Genomic DNA, 6000 nt, shown 5'->3' with positions numbered 1-6000 from the left:
AAGTACTTGTCCGGCCCATCACTTTCCATTAAAATTTTTTATTCAAATAAAAATGAGGGCTTTCCTAGAACTGATGGAGCACAAATATTCATGCAGAGGGAATTTAGAGACTTATCGTCAAGTAATTTTCCCTTAATGGCACTAATTTAATAAGAATGGAAACGAATTGTCCTGCCATATATAAGGGATGTTTATGTGCATCGATAAATAAAAAACATTTTGCCCATTAAATATGTTCAAGTTTCCAAAATAACTCCTCAGTTTGTACTCCAATGATGGCAATTTTTATTTCTCACTTCTTCCAGCGAACGAATTTCATTCAACATAACTAACCTATACTATTATTAAGAACATTAAACTAATACTAAGTCGCATTTCAATAAATTTTTAACCGGTTTCTGCCGTTCAATTTCGTTATTTTATGATTGATTTTTATTTGTATGAATAGTGATGGGCCGGACAAGTACTTTTAACTCATATTTAAACATAATTTGTATCGATCCAATCGACGTCGAATATTGTGAATAATATCAGAAGCTCCTGAAAGCCTGAAGAGAATCGATTTTCTTATAAGACTCTGCCACCATAGAGTAAGAAATGGCTAGCTTGCATGTGATTTTTTTTTATTTAAAAGCTTCTAAAAACAATTCCATAATGTTGAAATTTGGAGTTACTCATAAATTACTTGTCCTTCGATTGATATCATAAATTTTTATGCTGCACGTAACTCAAATGGTGACTGTTTTCAATTGATTAGAAAATACTGGCACGTAAATTAGATGGAAGTTTTTTTAATTGATTTAGCTCTTCGAATAAGAAGAATGAGGCATCGGTTTCCAAAATTATTTCAAGCGTGATGTTTCGGTTTTTTATGTTTTACTTGTTATTTGATTCTTTTGACACTTTAAAAAATAGTTACAGATTAGTTTTTTTTTAATATAATGTTTTTTCAAGATTTGTGAAATTTTTTTCGAATTATTCTGTATTTTTTTTTATAAAATAATTTTTTTTACAATTAAAAAAAAAAAATTCATATTTTTTTTATGGTGTTTACTTCCGTTGAAGCAAATAGTAACAAATCTTGGCAAGATTCTCTTGAAGATATTCAATTAGCAATAAATTGTACAATCAATAGAGTGACCAAAGCAGCTCTTTTAGAATTAATGATTGGTCGAGTAGCAAGACCGTTAAATTTATTACCTATCATTGATGAAAAAAAAAAAATGATTTACCAGAAATCAGAGAGCGAGCAGCTAACATGATTGAAACTAATGCTCAAATAAATAAATCTCGATTCAATACCGGAAAAGCAAATCTTTCTAAATTTGTTGTTGGAGATTACGTTTTAATCAAAAATCATGAAAGAAATCAGACAAAATTAGATCCAAAATTTAGAGGTCCATTTCGTATCACTGAAATATTGGACGGAGATAGATACATATTGAAACCTCCGAATTCTAATAGAACTTACAAATACGCTCATGACCGTATTCGAGCAATGCCCAATTGTTCTGTTCCATCAGAACTAAATACTTACTTTGAAGAATTTACTGAAGAATCATCAAGTATTTCAGGTATTCAAATGAAAATTGAAATGTTTGATTTTTTTTTTTGTATAACATTATGTGATATACTTGTTGACATACCGACTTATGAAGAAATACCTGAGAGCTTTTGAGTGAAAATAAAAAAAAAAAAAAATGATTATGTTATACCCGTCATGGTTTGATTATGATCTTGGAGCACACATTCATTATGCTTATTAGTTGCAAGTCAAAAAGAACCTAACTCATTTCGGTGAGCGGAGATGGTGCAATGTAACGGCTAATGGTGTGATGCTGTTGCATGAGGCAACTGTGTTTTGGAAATAAAGAGGAATGGTCAACTTGGTTTTGTCATTCAAATGTGAAATGTGAAATTGATAATTAGCATTCGTTATATTGGAGATTACATGTCTTTGGATAAGAATGTAAATCTTGGTGTGAAGAATATAAGTCTTTTGAGAAGATTGTAATTCTTGGACGTAAAAATGAATAAGAATATTTAAAACAATAGTGTTGTCAACGGTTTATTGAAGAATTGATTAAAAAAAAAAAAAAAAAAAAAATCTTTTATAATTATCAAAAAATAATGATCAGGTTGGCCGAACGAAAAAAAAAACTTATATTTAATTTCCAGAAGAATCAGATATAACACACGAGGACGTGTGAATGTCAGTATGGCCGTATCGGAGAAATGATGATCTTGGCGGAAAGATGAGGTTTTCTATTATTTATTTCGAGAATCGATCAAGAAGACAGATGAAGAACGGAAGAGCAGTTAATGAAAAGATCGCGAAGAGACTTGACATAAAAAAATCTATATTACTTTAATTACATTTATATTGTAAAATAATAAAAGTTTAATGATGCGTCCCAGTACCCATCCATCGCGGATGAAGATGTACCAAAGAGAAGTTGTAACTTCGCTGTCCTATTTCGAAATTTCAATTATTTTCAACGTCAGTAGTTTGACGGTTAGTGTTTTTTGTCAACAAAAATTGAAATTGAAAAGTTGATATAAGATAGCTTCATTTTTTTGTTTTATGCTTAATCAACGCGGAATTGTTTGAAGGCTATAAATATTCTCGTTAGAATTTTTGTACGTTCATAATTCCAAGAAAAACAAAATTCATTGAATTTTTTATAATCGGTTATATCATCTTTCAAAGTAGGCTCCGAAAAAAAAGTACCGTTCTATAATTTCGACTGTAATCTGGTGATAATCATTTGGTGGTAATTGTTGGATATTTTAATAAATTTAAATATTTAAATATTTTTTTTCGACTTTTTTCCGCTATATTTGGGAATTTTTACATCTTTTATAGCAAGAAAAACGTGAACGAAAGTCAACAGGATACATTTGAATAACTGGTTTTTCGTTTTTTTTTAAATAATTTAAACAAATTCCAAAGTGACACATTTCTGAAATTGATTGAAATTATTTTTAACAGAGTAAAGGTGTTTCATCGGCTGCCGAGTTGCTGCCCTGACGAACTAAATTCGACACCTAAAATTATATTACTGGTGTTGTCAGTTGGAAGCCATCTGGTTTCAAATACCTAATGGAGAGTGTTGAAAACCAAATTTTCAAACCACAATTTTCTGTATCGGTTCCCGAAGTTAAGGAGTCAACATGGTATTTTAAGGTATTCCTTTCACGAACCCGAAATCCCTACAGAAAATTGATTTTAATTTACAGTAAAGTACAACTGCATCCAATTAGATTGGCGAAATTTCAAAGTCAGGTTATTGACCATTTAATGAAGAATTAAAATGTCAAAAATCGTAAAATTTATACGGGAGCTTATGGAGAATCCGTCATCACCACATTTCTATTCAATAATTCGTACACTGAATAACCCTACATTCCTGATACAAACTATCTCACGGATAGAAAAAAATGTAAGGAATCCATAGCGACGATAAAAATAAAGGGTTATCGAATGTTTAAAAAAGATATCAACGATAGAAGTTGGAAAAATGGCAGAAGCAGAAGCTTTTCTCATATAACAGCGAATTCTCAGAGGTTAGAAATTAGTCCAAATTTCGAGTGCCCTAGTTTGCGACACCAAAAAATACGACCCTGCGAAAGGAATACCTTAAATGGGAATAAAGAAAGAATGACTGATTGCGGTCTCCGAATCCCAAGAGAAATAACATTTGGAATTGTGCTCATGGGATCGTTTGAGAGGCGGTATAACATATTCATGCTAACTTTTCTTTTAAAAAATGATTGGATGATTGGACGATTTCGTATAATGTTCACATATGTTGTAAAGTTTATGTTTGTATTAATTTTTCAATATTATACTTAAATAAAGAGAATCATTAATATATTCAAAAGCGTGTCAAACGATCCCACGAACATGGCGATACCAAAAAGTTAGGTGTCAAAACTAAAATTTCACCACCATACCCTCACTATTTGCGACGCGCTGGGTTAGCGCATTAAGAGGATGGATCAGTCGGTATATCGCAACCGTGAGTGCGAGAGAGATAGCTGCAAATTTCGAAATCGAAATTCTTTGACACAGTTTAACCGATTAAAAAAAGGCTCTGTCAGTCGATTTTTGCCATCGTTCTGCGTAGGCTGACGGAGCCTTTTTTTAATCGGTCAAACTGTGTCAGAGAATTTCAATTTCGAAAATTCCAAGTGAGGTTAGTCGACTGATCCATACTCTTAAGAGGGCTTTTTCAGATCGCTAGCTAGCGTTGACACTAGCTAGCTGTGATTGAGCGTTGACACGCCGATTCAACCAAATGCTTCAAATTTGCTAAAGCGCTGCAATACCACGTTAATATATGCGTTGATTTTACCGATGAGTTTTCTAGCAAGTTAACACGTTGACACCCTGCCGTTGAGATAGCGCATCAATGCAATGATTGGGAAATGCATTTTCTAGCGCAATCACCGCTATAGGCGAGGAAGAGCAGTTGCATAGTCCGATGGATAGAGCTCGAACTTGCATACCACATGGGCCCCGGGTTCAAATCTCGGCCAGAACAGCAGTGAAATAGTATATTACGCACCTAGGAAGGGTGACAAGCACGCGATTTGAGATGGTCTAATTTCACTCCCGTGGAGTGTATACTATTTTTTACCACACATGCACCTTTTTGGTGCATATGTGTGGATTTTTTCCAACGTTCCCATTTCGGAAAGTTGAACTTTCGGCGCATGTGTGGTGAAAAATGGTTTTTTTTCTAAGTGATTCTACCATGATCACGGATCGTTCGGACTTGACCTTCATAAAACCACGGCTTCTTTCTTTTTTTCTTTTTTTCGTTTGGTGGGGCCTTGGTGAAATGTAGAGACGATCCCACCTGGCCTTTGGGATCCCGTATCGGCCAATGGGTGATAGCCACGGCTTCGAATAAACAAAATAGTGAGCGTTCTTTAGACCACACAACTGAAGTAAAACTTTTTTCGCAACGTTACACATATATATATACTGCAACGAGGTAAAACTGAACACCTCATTTCTTTTAGAGAATTTAAGGAAAAAGGCACGGTGAGAAAGAAAACGTCGGGTAACGACGACCAATTTTTCTCGAAAAAAATTGTTCCGAGTCAAAGGCGAGCGTTACTTCATTTTTTATTAATTTTATTTCGAATATTTTATTTACGAGAAAATGACAGCGAACGAGACGGGAAGAGATAAGTCGAATCGTCGTCGAAATTATCGAAATACATTGCAAGGGCCAGTCATCAAGGTCGTCAATATTTTCATGGACGAACATCAATCAAGGGTCGCTAGCTCGAAGCTTTCACCCGGAGTCGTCTCACCTTGCAATGCATCGTATAGCATCGAGAATCTTCGGAACATCTTGGCTCGCAGAGGTCAACGATCATCATCGAAACAATTATCGCATCGAGTCAAATTCAAATTCAGGGGAACTTCGAGAATAACTTAGATCCCGCGAGTAGGCAAAGGGTGGGGAGTTAGGACCCAAAAGTATAAAAGCGGAACCCCATAATCAAGGGAGACTTTTGTTTTGGAGCGCAACGCTCGGCGCAACGTGACCCAACGTTTTCGCTGACCCCGTCAAGAATTCGACGCTACTGAAATTGCGAGGGAATATTCCGTGGTCCTTTTCCGGAGTTTCCTGTATACTGAAACAGGAGCGATGAGCTGTCGTTTAGCTTTGCATTTTTGTGAATAATTTGTGTTTTTCGTTTGGAAAAAGAGCTTCATATATTTTGTATTGAGAATTTACCGTATAAAGAGCGATACCCTGGCTGATCGCGATTCCATAAAATTTCGGTATCCGGTATCGGTATCGTTCGGTACTATATTTTCTGAAACTTTTCGGTATACTACGGATTCGGAACCCACGCAGTATCGATACCGAACAGATTCGGTATGACTACTAATTCGGAACTCACGCAGCTTCGGTATCGATACTGAAACTTTTCGCTAGGACTACCGATTCGGAACCCATGCCACTTCGGTATCTA

Source organism: Venturia canescens, chromosome 4, assembly GCF_019457755.1.
Source record: "Venturia canescens isolate UGA chromosome 4, ASM1945775v1, whole genome shotgun sequence".
NCBI classification, from domain to species: Eukaryota; Metazoa; Arthropoda; class Insecta; order Hymenoptera; family Ichneumonidae; genus Venturia; species Venturia canescens.
Note: the sequence above shows the minus strand (reverse complement) of the source record.